Source organism: Balaenoptera physalus, assembly GCF_965194825.1.
Source record: "Balaenoptera physalus genome assembly, chromosome: X".
NCBI classification, from domain to species: Eukaryota; Metazoa; Chordata; class Mammalia; order Artiodactyla; family Balaenopteridae; genus Balaenoptera; species Balaenoptera physalus.
The window spans coordinates 1,388,147-1,402,786 of record NC_138903.1 but is presented as its reverse complement, the minus strand read 5'-3'; the positions used below and the strand labels follow the sequence as shown (position 1 = coordinate 1,402,786).

The window sequence follows — 14,640 nt, the reverse complement described above, 5'->3', positions numbered from 1 at the left end:
GAAAGGGGGAGACGTGAGCCTTCCTTAGTCTGTTGATCAAGGGTCATGTGACCACCCTAACCCTCTGCCCCACCATCTTTAGGGGGACCAGGTCCTAGGGGCTTCCTGCAGCCGTTAGGGCACCTATCAGGGCTCTCACCCCGTGACTCATGGAAAGACCCTCAACAGAGGGGTAGGGAATTCTGTAGGACATGGGGTAAGAAAGGGGACCTGGACACCTGTCACCGTGGGGTCTGTAGGATGGGGACGGGGCCTGGACACCTGTCACCATGGGGTCTGTAGGACGGGGACGGGGCCTGGACACCTGTCACCATGGGGTCTGTAGGATGGGGCCTGGACACCTGTCACCGTGGGGTCTGTAGGATGGGGACGGGGCCTGGACACCTGTCACCGTGGGGTCTGTAGGATGGGGACGGGGCCTGGACACCTGTCACCGTGGGGTCTGTAGGATGGGGACGGGGCCTGGACACCTGTCACCATGGGGTCTGTAGGATGGGGACGGGGCCTGGACACCTGTCACCGTGGGGTCTGTAGGATGGGGACGGGGCCTGGACACCTGTCACCGTGGGGTCTGTAGGATGGGGATGGGGCCTGGACACCTGTCACCAGGGGGTCTGTAGGACGGGGACGGGGCCTGGACACCTGTCACCAGGGGGTCTGTAGAATGGGGATGGGGCCTGGACACCTGTCACCGTGGGGTCTGTAGGACGGGGACGGGGCCTGGACACCTGTCACCGTGGGGTCTGTAGGATGGGGACGGGGCCTGGACACCTGTCACCGTGGGGTCTGTAGGATGGGGACGGGGCCTGGACACCTGTCACCAGGGGGTCTGTAGGACGGGGACGGGGCCTGGACACCTGTCAGTGTGGGGTCTGTAGGACGGGGACGGGGCCTGGACACCTGTCACCGTGGGGTCTGTATGATGGGGATGGGGCCTGGACATCTGTCACCAGGGGGTCTGTAGGACGGGGACGGGGACAGGGCCTGGACGAAACCAATCATGGGATTCAGCTGCACAGGGTTTGCAGGTCTGCACGTTCTCCCACCATTTTTTAGGGCCTTAGTCAAAGAATGGCAGCTTTGCTGCCCACTTACCCTTCAGTGGTCCCATGAAGCCTCTCTCCTGGTATCTGCTTCTTCATTTCATCGTCTGTTAACACGGGCATGTTCCTCTCCTGGAGATGTGTGCAGGGCTCGGATTATACGTCAAACCACAATACTAATGTAATAATCATCATCATGTCGAATGCCCAGTGCTTCCCTGCATGTGGGTGCCCATCGCAGTCTGTCAGGCTCTTCCTGAACTAGTTTTGTCATGGACCTTCCAGGGTCTGCAGACACCTCATCTTTCAGCAGCGTGACGGCCGCCCTCTACGCCTTGGAAACAGGTCAGTGGTGGGACCATCCTGGTTTCGTCCAGTTCCCTCTGTAGTGGCTTGAATGGTGGTTCCTCAAGAGATATGTCCACATCCTAACCCCTGAAAACTGCAAATGTGTTCCTCTTGGGAAGAGAATCATTGCAGATGTCATTAAGGTCTTAAGATGAGGACACCATCCTGGCTTATCCAGGTAGGGCTAATGTACTCACAAGGTTGCTTATTGGAAACAGGGAGAGGGAGAACTGATTACAGAAGAGGGAGGGGGTCATGTGACCACGGAGTCAGAGATGGGAGGGATGTGGCCACAAGTCCAGGGACGCCTGGAGCCCCCAGAAGCTGGAAGAGGCAGGAAGGACCCTCCCCTGGAGCCTCTTGAGGGAGCTCAGCCCTGCATCTTCAGAACTGAGAGAGAATAAATTTCAGTTGCTTTAAGATACCAACACCTTGATGGCAATTTGTTACAAGAAACTCATACAGTTGTTGACACATGTGAGCATCTCTAGCAGCTTAGTGGACCTTTGTCTGGGCATCCGGGCCCGCCCTGCTTCACCCACCAGTCAGGCAAGGAAGGCTCAATCCTCTCTCTGAGAATGGCTCTTGGGTTCTCAAATTCCAACATGGAGAGATCAGACATTTAGGATGCTAGCAAAAGGACTCTGTGTGTTTCCTGCCAGACTGCACCCTGAATATCAAGACCAGGGACCCCTGGTCAGCTAACATGCATTCCCTCAATTGACAAAATCCCACTGAGGCCCCAGACCTGATGTCGGCCCCCAGCACGTTCATGCATTGGACTAACAGCCAGCAGCTCTTCCAGAGTGGGGTTCACACTACACTAGCTAGCTAGCTAGCTAGCTAGCTAGATAAATAGATAGGGTTTCCGGGTCAGCAAACTTTTTATATATAGGACCAGTTAATAAATATCTTCATATTTTAGGGCTGTATGATCTATTACAACTACTCAACTCTTCCATATGACAGACAAGCATCTACACACACTACGCTAACATGTGTGGCTGTGTTCTGATAAACTTTTATTTACAAAAAAGGGGGGAGGTCAGATTTATCCGAGGCCCATACTTTGTTGACCTTGGGTTTTGACCCCTGTGTGCCACGTGGAGGATTGTAAGTCCTGTCGTATGGCTGGGCATTTAGCCTCAGAAAGACTCAGTGTCTCACCCAGTTTCAAGTTCCTGCTGGCACTTAGGTGGGAACTTCAGGGGTCTCTAACCCCAGAGACCATGTTTTCCTTACAGATGAAGAAGATGTTATGAATTCTGTGTCGGGCAACCAGGAGACGTTGGTGTAAAAGGACAGGAGACCAGGACGTGTACATTTGAGGTCCTCACCCCCTCACCTGCATCCTGCTGTGGTTGGCAGAGCTGAGACCCCAGCATCTGGGACTGTTCGTGTGGTGGCCTGAGAGGAACAAACCAGGGCCCCTTCTGCAGGTGCGCAGACTCTGCAGGACGTCCGCTCGGATAAGGAACATCCCGACACCCTTCCCGGGAGAACCATAGGGTGACAAGGAGGCTCCCGGAGACCATGGACCAGCACGAGGAAGAGAGCTGCCAGAGGGTCAGAGATTCCTGACCCCCTTCATCGCAGTTGCAGGAGAGGTGATGATTACGGTGTGAACCCACAAGACGATTTGTGGGTCCTGGTGGCCCGTGGCTCAGATCACTGTGTGAAGATGGGGGCACGTGGTCCCAGTGGAAGACCCTGCTTATTCAAACAGCTCACTATTATGTCGTGTATAAGAGTGTCCTGGGTGGCTGTAACATAGGACCACAAACTGGGAGTCTGAAAAGAGCAGAAATTCATCCAGCCCCTGGTCCTGGAGACCAGACGTCTGAGGTCAAGGTGTCCCAGGGCTGTGCTCCCTCCAGAGACCCCAGGGGAGGGTCCTTCCTGCCTCTTCCAGCTTCTGGGGGCTTCAGGGGTCCCTGGGCTTGTGGCCGCCACCCTCATCCAAGAGGACCTCATCTCAGACCCTTCGCTTCCATCCGGATAATCAAGAATGATCTCTTCATCTCAAGATCCTTCATTAGTTACATCTGCCAAGACCCTTTTGCCAACAAAGTCATATCCACAGGTAACAGGGTTTAGGACGTGGTCATATCTTTTTGGTAGAAAGTATTCAATCCACTGCATGGTACATGAATTGGATACTTGGAAACTCAGGAAACATCCATTCCTTTTCTGGTGACCTGGAAAACCATGGAGGTCATGGCTTCTTCTATATGTACCCAAGGCCACTTTCCTGGGCGAGTGACCCATGTAGCTTACACGGGACCCTGGCCTCATAAGGACGCCTACTGGCTTAATGCCCTATGACCGCCATCTTGAGATTCTTAATGAAGCGTGAACAAGGACCCACATTTTCATTTTGCCCTGGAACTGCCAATGTGATAGCCCTCTTTGCTCACATTCTTTACAACCTCAAGAAAGAGGAGCAAGTCTGCAGCCAATAAGGACACCCCCACCCCCAGCACACCCTCCATCCAGCCACTGATGTGCTCGAGCCTACCTTTCATGGGTGGTGAAGACCTCTCCCCAAGATCCAGTAAGGCTAGTGGGTTTTGGCTGCACATTGGGGGAGCCTCTGAAAACCACTAATGCTCAGCTCCACCATCAACAGAATCCCCAAGTTCGTTCCTCTGGGTACCAGCATTTATTAGACCTCCTCAAGCCATCCTTTTGTTCAGGCAAGTTTGAGACCCTCTGGGCCAGGCAAATGCAGACTGAAGCTTCCAGCCCTGGGCGCCAGCCCCTTCCAGAACTGCTCAGATATTCTGCTAAGCCCTACAGCCCCGACTGATGTGTTTCAGAACTAGAATTACTTTGTATGTTAAAACCAAGATGGAGACATGCCTTGTCTAATACTTCCGGACAGCTAGGATGATGTACTTCAAAGCAGGATCTTGACTTCCAGGAAGATCCCAACCTTGGAGCATTTGCACATCACTGGAGAGCCCTTTACGGCTTGAGGTCATTGTACACAAGTGCCAGCTACTCTTAGCGGCATCACAAATTGGTTCCCAAGTACAGCCTCAGGATGAGGAGGCAGGGTGAGTCCTGGCCAGTCCGACATCCTCTGTCACTTTGAGAACAAGCTTGCTGGCCCCTGAAAGATGCTGCAGTCCCTGGGCGAAGATAGGCTCTGAGAGCAATTTGGACTGTGTAGGACCCTGGCCTCACATGACCCCTCCTCATTGCATGACCGCCCTTATGTCACTCGTCCACCAGGGGAGAGAGAGGACACAGTTCTGGAGAAGTTACCATGTTCCCTCGACACCTGATTGTGGAACATTCCTCAGAGCTCAGAGACACTTCCCAGCAGCTGGAGAAGTCTCGTGGACCACTGGGTGAGTAAGGCCGCGTCCACGGCATGGCGGGCACTGGGGATCCTGGGTTTGCGCCTGTCGCTGTTGTTCGGGGAGCCCGGGAAGGGGGCTATGTGCATACACACCAGGATGGATGACCTTCCATCCCTGGGCAAGTCTTGATTCAATAATTGGACCCATGGTGCGTGTATTTCTCAGTCCCCTCCATGTAGCATCAATGAGTTTTGTTCGACAGTGGGAACGACCACCTCATCCATCTATCCATCCATTCATCCATCCATCCACTCATCCACCCATCCACCCATCCACCCATCCACCCATCCACCCATCCTTCCATCCATCCATCCATCCATCCATCCATCCATCCACCCACCCATCCATCCATCCATCCATCCACCCATCCATCCTTCCATCCATCCATCCATGCATGCATCCATCCATCCATGCATCCATCCATCCATCCATCCATCCTTCCATCCATCCATCATCCTTCCATCCATCCATCCTTCCATCCTTCCATCCTTGCATCCATCCATCCATCCTTCCATCCATCCATCCATCCATCCATCCATCCATTCGTTCGGCAATGATGTGTTGAGTAGGGTCACCCAGCCAAGCTCTGAGCAAACACTGGATGGAGCTCAAAGTTGAGTGGCACAGAGCTCTTGTCCTAAAGGAGCTTGCTGTCTAGGGTGGGATTAGGACCCAAAGATATCAGGTCCTAATGTCTAGAAACTGGGGATGGTACCAGATGTGATAAGAGGCACTTTTGATGGGAAAGAGTGGGCTCTGCAAAGGCGGGTCTGTGTCTGATATGACCCAGTTGAAGCTTCATCCGTCTCAACTCCCACTGGATTTTGAGGGTGTCTGTATCGAAAATACCTCTCATCTTGGCTATTAGGAAATGCAACCATAGAAGGTGCACCGGGCTCCGTCCAAGGCTGGACAGGTTGGGAGGCTGATTAGGAGCTCCTCAGATGACCCACGGGTCAGCGAGGTCGCACCATGCCCATTTCCCATGTGGGCTCTTCTTGGGAAGTGTCAAGCGTTGCATTTGTTAAGCACCCTCGTTAAGCCTTTTGGTCTCTGTGTTTCCGACTCTTCGTCCATCAGATAATGCTCCTAACATGTGCCCTGTCTACAACCGGGTTTGCTGAGTGGACAGCAAGACGGTATGCGTTCTGTTTGAAGGACACTTAGGGGTAAATCCCTGCCAGGCATGGTTTTCCATCCAAGCTCCGTAGTCACTGAATTTGTCGTTTAACCAGAGAAATGAGTTGGAGTTGTATTTTCTGTCGTCTGGGTACCAGCGTCCTAGGGGTTGGATCTAAATCCGTAGCTTGTTTACCGACGGCCACAAAAAACACAAACACGATCCCAGACATAAGGACATCCTGGGTTTCTACATGTGTGATGGGGGAGCATCTGTACGTAGTAAAAAGCTTGAGAATTTTCCAGTCTCTGGGGCTCTCTTCAATGAAGCATTTTCTGAAGTTCACAAACTTTTAGCGATCTTTGCGTTTATTGCTAACTTAGAACTTCTGGTGATATTGACTACATCTGTTTCTTCCCTTTTATCCCTTCATTCTTTGCCTTCATTCTGGGATGTCATGTCGAGCTTCCTGAGTTGATGCCTGCCCTTTATTTTTTACTTTTCATATTTCTGGTCGCAGGGTCCTCATTTCTGTCTGTCACTTGGGCTGCACCTCATAGATGCATAGTTCAGTCCTTATTTTCATGGTTCCTCTTTACCCCATGGGTTACTTCAATGGGTATTTAAAAATCCCCAAGTATATAGAATTAAAAATAATCATTTTACTGTCATGGGTCCAGGAATGCATTAAAAAGTATGTCTGTTCTAATTCACCCAGAACCTACTTGTTTTGTCCTTCAAAGACCCGGTGGGCCTTCTGGTCTACCGTGGTACCAGATGTGTGGATACAATAAAGCATTTTTATTTAAAATATCCTGGAAAGGAAAAAAACAGCATGGGAACTAAGAGGAACACCTTTTTAAGGGGGGAATATTTAGTTTTCTGGCTTTATTTAGGTATCACTGACAAATAGAAATCGTATCTCTTTAAGGTGGACAACATGATGTTCTGATTTGCAGCAACAGTGTGAAATGTCTATTGCCAACTGCATAATTTGGTCAAACAGTTTACCCTCCAAGATCCCAGTGTCCCATTCTGTTCAACGGGTCTTTTTATGGTTATAAGACTCAAATAAGAGGATGGATCTAAAAGGGTTTTGAGGCTGCAAATACGTTTCCTATATGAGTCACGTCGCCGTTGTGGGTTTGGTGCAAATCACGTGGACCTAACGATCTGGACTCCTTTCCTGATATCCTGGTGCTTCTAAATAGTGGCTGTTTTCTCCAGGGTGCAGGGGAAGGTGGGGAGGGGCACCCTGAGTGGACCTTGCACTAGCATTTGGCAGGCAGGAGGAGGCCAGCGTGTTAGATTTCTTACAAGGCACAGGACCGGGTACCCAGGGTCAGATGTTCTCACACCTCACATGACTTCTTCACATCTGGCCAGACGTTCACATAGGGGAAACCCTGTTTATAATTAACCCCAGCCTAGAACTCACGGCTGTTAACACATCAGTGCAAGAGATTGAATTTCCAGGCAAGCAACCATTGCATTCATAGAGAGAAGATTATCCTTGGCTTGAATGTTCACCATTTGGGGAAAGCATAGGGCAGGCGGCAGCTCGTGGCATTTAAGTTACCAGTTTTCTAGGCCTGGGGCAGCCGGCACCTTCTTGGGGATCCAACATATGAGGACATCCTCTTACTGCTTCACCCTCTCTAGGGTGGGGGGAAGGTCCAAGCACTGATATGTTCAAATGGGTATCACTTTATGGTCATTTGTGTTATGTGGACATCACGTGGCTCTTATTACATTTGTCTGTAGGTATCTGTGATTTTGTTTTAGGAAAGTAAAGGGACATTAAAAATGGGTTAACCTATATCCCCAGGGTGGAATATTATTTGGCCGTGAAAAAGGAATGAAGTATTGATACATGGTATATCGTGGGTGAACACTGGAAACATCCTAAGTGAAAGAATCCAGGCACAAAAGGCTACATCGTATATGATTCCATTTCTACAAAATATCCACAATAGTAAAATCCAAAGAGACACAAAGTGGCTTAGTGTTTGCCAGGGGTTGGGAGCAGTGACTACTCATGGGGACAGGTCTCCTTTTGGGGAGATGAGAAGGTTCTGGAACCAGATAGAGGTGGTGGTTGCACAACATTGTGAATGTGCTCAATGTCCCTGAATTGTCCAGTTTCAATGATTCATTGGATGTTATGTGAATCTCACCTCCATACAATTAAATATTTGCTACGAAGCAGGTACAAAGCACCTCCCAGCAAGGCTGTGTTTTCTTCTCAGCCCCACACACTGGGTATCCGCGTGCGGTGCTTTGAACTGGACCAAACTGATCATTGGAACAGAAGCAATCTGGCCTGACCCTCCACTTCCATTTTTCCTTTGCACCAGGATTGCATAAGGAATTCTCCCCTTGGGATAGCTTTCCTGAGCCGGGATTCCCAAGAGGGCCAGAAGAGCAGTTTTCCAGGGATGTCGACCCCGGTGATGATAGGGTTGACATAGTGCGATGCTGTGGGTTCTGACAGACCTCTAACATCATCCTCGGTTTCCACGAACAGGGGTTACGCCCAACTCCCGTCCACCTAAGCTAACTGCTTGATGCCGGGGCGGGGAACACCCCCATGGTGGGCTACTTGGGTATTATATCCTGTCGTAGAGATCGGGCAACCCTCAAGTTAATTTGTTTCTTGCTTCAATCAAATCAAGAATAACTAATACGGGTGTTCGTTTCCTTTTCAGAAAAGATTGGGAAATAAGACGGGAGATGTGGCTTCCATTTGGGAAGTTCCTACTTTATGCCAGGATATTTCCACAATTGGGAGATTAGGTTTGACATAAATACATTACCATGTGTAAAATAGATAGCCAGTGGGAACCTGCAGTATAGCACAGGGAGCTCAGCTCGATGCTCTGTGATGACCTACGTGGGTGGGATGGGGGGGATGGAAGGAAGGTCCAAGAGGGAGGGGATATAGGTATACATATAGCTGAATCACTTCATTGTACAGCAGAAACTAACACAACATTGTAAAGCAACTCTACTCCAAAAACAAACAAACAAACAAAAAACTTCCAATATCATCTTATGTAACCGTCTATGCATCCTGCAAACAAGGTGTCCCCGCCTTGGGCTCCCAGGCCCCCATCCACTGGACCGTATGGACGATATTTCCACGCCTCAGACGTTTCGACACTTGATGCTTCGAATGAAGCTTTCAAGACATGCTTCGGGCAGGCATGTCTTGTCCATGAAGTCCTGTAGTAGTAGGTCGAACCCTTCACTTCCAGGTAGAAGCAAGGCTCTAGGAAGCAAAACACAGCTCCCCTCCATCTTCGAGGTCATAGCCTGCCTTTGAAGGAGGCTGAAGGTCATCCTTTCACATTGAGAATGTGCAACTTCCGGCCCAAAGCAGACCTTCCCTCCCTAGCCACTGGACCAGCCTCCCAGCCACTGGGGCCATAGATCTGCATATCAATGGCTGTTGGCAACTGCACTTTGTATTTTAGTTATTTGACCTTCAGGCGTCCTTGGCAAAGGCAAGCAGCCTTTAATGCTCACTTGTAGCAGGAGCCCCGCTTCCTTTAAAAACTCTGTCTCCCTATGTCTGAAGGGCAAGGAGGCGGAAAAATAACAAGAGTTCCAGCAACCTTCAAAATAGAAAGAAACAGACCCCATTGGGTTCCATCATTTTCTGCCCGTCTTTGAAATTCTCTCCATGGAAGGTTTTATAAGTACCAAAGCGGAATGAAATATGACAGTCGATTTCCTAGGATTGGAAGGACCTCGGAGGCCATGCATAAATGATGACGCACCCTTCCCGGGGCTGGAGGGAGTTATAAAACAGTCCAAGATGATTCAGGGACCTCCGAAGGCACAGGATTTGCTTTCAGTATGTGCCTTGGGTATTAGGAAAAAATGGCAGCTGGTTAAGCTAGAGACGCAAAATTATATCCCTAGGAAAATGACCAAAAGCACCTCCAGGAAGTGCAAGTGGCAACTCTCTGCTTGGAAAATGATGGATGGAGCCCTGATGTGTCAAACCAGAGAATGCAAGTGTCTTAGAAGTTTGTAAGGGAGGGAGGTCAGGACACAGCCAGGAAACTGGACCAAGTGGCCAGACGCCTACACCTTGGGTTTTCTCACAATTCGATTCATGAATATGAGTGTGTGTGTGTGTGTGTGTGTGTGTGTGTGTGTGTGTGTGTATACATAATTTATAAGGGGTGATGTTATTGGCTACCTCCAGGTATTCTCCACCTGGTAGTGTCACCTGGGGGTCAGGATTACTCCCTTTGGGGAACCCCTGGGTCACTCCAAAGACTAAACCATTCAAAGCTATGTGCACTAGATTTTAGAATTGCAGAGCTGGAATGCACATTAAAATTCCAAGTGAGTTATCAGTCTCTTCCAGACCAAATTAAAAAACAGCAACAACAACGAAAAAGCCGCTGAGATTCCCCCCACCCCCACCCCCAGCTGGTGAACACTGCACTTTTCTTTTCCGAGGGGAGGTGTCCCAGGCTCCCCTCTCAGAGCGCTTAAGGGTCTGGGATGCCGGCGGGGGGGGGGGGTGGGGGGGGTGGGGGGGGTGGATCCCGCTGGCGGGCGTGCATCCCAGCCCATCCCTCCCACCCCCACCTGACAGACCGGACGCTCGGACCGTGTGCACCTCCCTGAGATGCAACCTCCACATCTGGAGCTGATATCCTGCCCCACCCCACGGATGGTGATTAGGGACGTAAGCAGATCCAGCAAGGATCCCGGCAGCACCAAGCAGCTATGACACGCTTGGCCTTTCTGGAATCGCGATTTCTCGGTACCATTTGCAGCTCAGCTCTGGACCCTTGTGGGGGGGGGAGAGAGAGAGAGAGAGACAGACTGACTGAGTGTTTCATGTACCATCGTAACCATTTTTAAGTGCACAGTTCAGTGTCATTAAGTACATTCACAAGGTACTTAATGTACCATCCCCACCATCCATCTCCAGAAACATTTCATCTTCCCAAATGGAATCCCTATCCTCATTAAACACTCCCCATCCCCCTCCCCAGCCCCTGGCCCCCACCATCCTACTTTCTGTCGCTATGAAATCCGACTCCTCTAGGGACCTCATATGACTGGAATCCTACAGGATTTCTCCTTTTATATCTGGCATCTCTCACTGAGCATCATGTCCTCAAGGTCCATCCATGTTGTAGCCTGTGTCAGAGCTTCACACCTTTTCATGGCTGAGTCATTTTCCACTGTGTGGATGGACCACATGCTGTGTATCCATCCATCCGTCCGTCCGTCCGTCCGTCCGCCCATCCGCCCATCCGCCCATCCATCCATCCACCCACCCACCCACCCATCCATCCATCCATCCATGGACACTTGGGTCGTCTCCACCTCTTAGCTATTGTGAATAACACTGCTGTGAACATGGGTTCGCAAATATCTCTTCGGGTCCCTGCTTTTACTTCTTTTGGGTAAATACCCAGATGTGGAATTGTGGCATCATAGGGTAATTCCATTTTCAAGTATTTCAACACATAGAGCTCTTTTAAACATTTTACACGCAATAAAACATTCACTCATCTTTGCAGTACAGTCATGTGAGTTTTAACTCATGTACAGATTCGTGGAACCACCACCCCTGATGGGATTCAGAACATTTCCATCACCTCGGAGTATTTGGCCCTTTATTCACAGTCAAACCCTCTCTCCAGCCCTCATCCCTGGCGACCACTGGCCTGTGTTCTGTCCCTATATTTGACTTTTCCAGAAAGTCATAGAAGTGACATCCTGCAGTACTTAGCCCTCTGAAATTGGCTTCCTTCACTCAGCAATATGCATTTTGCTAGGTTGTCACAAGGAACGACGGCCCATTCCTTTTAATCACCGAGTGATATTCCATTGTATGCGCACATCGTATGTAGTTCATCCTTTCCCCACTGAAGTACAGCCAAGTGGTTTCCATTTGGGGGTGATTTGTGCAGAATGCTGCTACCAACATGCCTGTACAGGTTTTTGTGTGAATGCAAGTTTTTGTTTCTCTTGGATAAACATCTGTGAGTGCGATTGCTGGGTCATATGCTAAGAGTATGTTAACTTTATAAGAAACTGCCAGACTGTTTTCCGGAGAGGTGGTGCCATGTTGCATCTCTGCCAGCATCCTGTGGGAATTCTAGCTGCTCCTCACCCTCACCAGCATTTGGTATTATCAGTATTTTTAGGTTAGCAATTTGAATAGGCGTATCGTGACATCACACTGTGGTCTGAATGTGAATCTTTTTATAGAATGTAGAGGCTTATGATGAATATTTTTTCAGTGATTTTTTTCATATAGATTCCAAGTCAACACGATGCTCAGTGAGAGAAACCAGACACAGAAGGACACACAGTGTGTGATTCCATTTATAGGAAATGTCCAGAGCAGGCAAATCCACAGACAGAAAGTGGACTTGGTGCCAGGGTCTGGGGGAGGGGGAGAGGGAGTGTGACTGCTCAGGGGGTTGGGGTCTCCTTTGGTGGGATGAGAAGGTTCTGAAACTAGAAGGAGGTGATGGTTACACAACATTCTAAACGTACTTAATGCCACCAGATCTTTCACTTTAAAATGGTTACTTTTATATAATGTGAATTTCACGTCCATTAAAAAAATCACTAGAAGTAATTTTTTTTAACGACTTTAACCTAATGCAAAGGAAAAAAAGAAGCCCATTGTTAATGAAACGTTACCTGGAGACTGTTCTAGAATCTTTCCGTCTGTGTGCATTGTGAAATTCTGCAGAGGTGAATATGGTCCCATCTGGACCATCAAAGGAGGATGGAGCCAGTGTCACCATCAGAGGTCACCCAGCATCTGATGTCCCTCACGTTTGTGGAACATTTTCCGTCTCATGGGCAGAGCCTGTCTCTTACCGGGCATGTGGCAAAGGCAGAATCTTCCCTTCTTTGTCCTTCTCCTGCCCCTGGGACAGGCCAGGTGAACCTGCTCCATCAATCACACAACTGCCGGGCAGGGGAGAATCACGCAAACTGGTGAGGCAGGACTAGGGTAGATGGTCCTGAATCAGCTCTCAACGTGGCAGTGGTGTGGTCCTTCCAGGCAGCAGGAGGATGGGTTCACAGCAGCATACAGGCATCTCCTGGACATTCTCCAAGCTGCCCATCACTTTCCTTCTAAGACAGTTTGGTAGTGTGTGGACCTGATTCTGAGGTGCAGACAAGGAGATGCGTCACAGCCTACACCACAGACCCGGCATCTCCCAGAGAGGGTCGTCCACTCTTAGCCAAGTCCCAGAAAGGTCGTTCACGGCATCTCGGTGCAGCCACCGTATCACCTGTTGATACCTTCTGATACTTCTTTTCTGTAACCAGATGGGAAGTGAGATGGTCAGGCACATTGTTATCAAACCAAACTTGGGTCCGGTCACCCATGTGCAGCAAAGCCAATCTACTGACCCTGGGTTGTGGTGAAAGAACGTACAGCGTTTATTGCAGGCGCCAAGCAAGGAGTCCAGGCGGCTAGTGCTTAAAGGGCCTGAACTCCTCGATGGCTTTCAGGGGAGGGTTTTTAAAGACAGAGTGAGAGAGGGGAGTGCTGGGTGTGTGATCAGCTTCTGATTGGTTGGTGGTGAGGTCATCGGGAGTCCACATCATCAACCTTCTGTTTCCAACTGGTCTGGTGTCTCTGTGCTGGTGGCCAGCATGCAGGTAACTTCTCCCACCTGCTGGGGTTTCAGTATCTGCAAAACAGCTCACAGGACATGGCTCAGAATAGGATCTATAGCCCTTGAGGAGGAACCAAGGTCCTTGACTTTGTTTAATGGCTACATTATTATTATTTTGTCATGCTTGACTGTTTCCCTTTGCTTCTGCATTTTCCCACTTCTCTGATTAAATTTGCTCTTTGGAACTCGGGGAAGGCCTAGGAGGTGAAAGCTTTTCTACAAACAGCAGGAAAGCAGAGGGCATGGGGGGAGGGGTTTCTGTCCCAGGAAGGACTGCTCAGTTACAACATTATTCTTAAGAATTGTACAAACCAGAGAAATGAGGCAAAAGCAATCCAGTGCCCCCTTTCAATGTCACATCTGAATGTTATCAAACCAAACTGTCTTGAGGGGGGGGTTGCATTTGACCCTCTGCGATTGTAACCTTCTGTGAATTACTCTTGGTTATGGATTAAGGACCAGCTGTATCAGGTCACCTGGTAACTTGTAGAAGATGGGGAAGTAGTCAATGATCTATGCCTCGGAGAACAGATAACCCCAACGTGGCGGGTTTGCTGCCTTGTAGGACACCCGCCTGCTTTGTATCTGACTTTTCCGTTTTAGTCCGGAATCCTGACTATATATTTACCAACCCCTCCAGCTGCTGTGGGATCAGGCTTAACACTGCACACATTCCCTCGTGAATGAGGTTTAAAAAACCCTTGATACAGGCTCGCGGTGTACCTGTAGAACAGTCGTGGTTTTACGTTTTCTGACATCGTAGTTGCACACCATCAACCATACAGGGACGAGACATCCAGCCACTGGGTTTGCCCCGGGAGGGTCTTTCCCACATCATTCCGAAATCCACCGAACACCACTCTCTCTTTCAATGTATTTTTTCCCTTCCTGTGGTTTTCCGAATAACGGTCTCCCTAAAACATCCGCATCCTAAATCCCAGAATCCCTGAATCGGTTCCTGGATATGGCCAAAGGGACTTTGCAGGTGTGAGTAACTGAAGGATGCTGAGAAAGGGTGAGGGTCCTGGGTTATCCAGGTGGAACCAATATAATCATAAAGGTCTTGATCAGCGGGA

The 14,640-nt window shown here is 49.6% G+C and overlaps 1 long non-coding RNA gene across 1 annotated transcript in view; it reads left to right on the top strand.

Moving 5' to 3' along the window:
- Nucleotides 1–211: 211 nt before the first annotated feature.
- LOC309652471 overlaps nt 212–14,640 on the top strand; it is a 101,643-nt gene continuing 87,214 nt past the window's right edge. Inside the window, exons 1-2 of the long non-coding RNA XR_014258732.1 lie at nt 212–1,388; nt 2,636–4,747. This is a non-coding gene — a long non-coding RNA (uncharacterized lncRNA). The remainder of the gene's footprint in view (nt 1,389–2,635; nt 4,748–14,640) is intronic.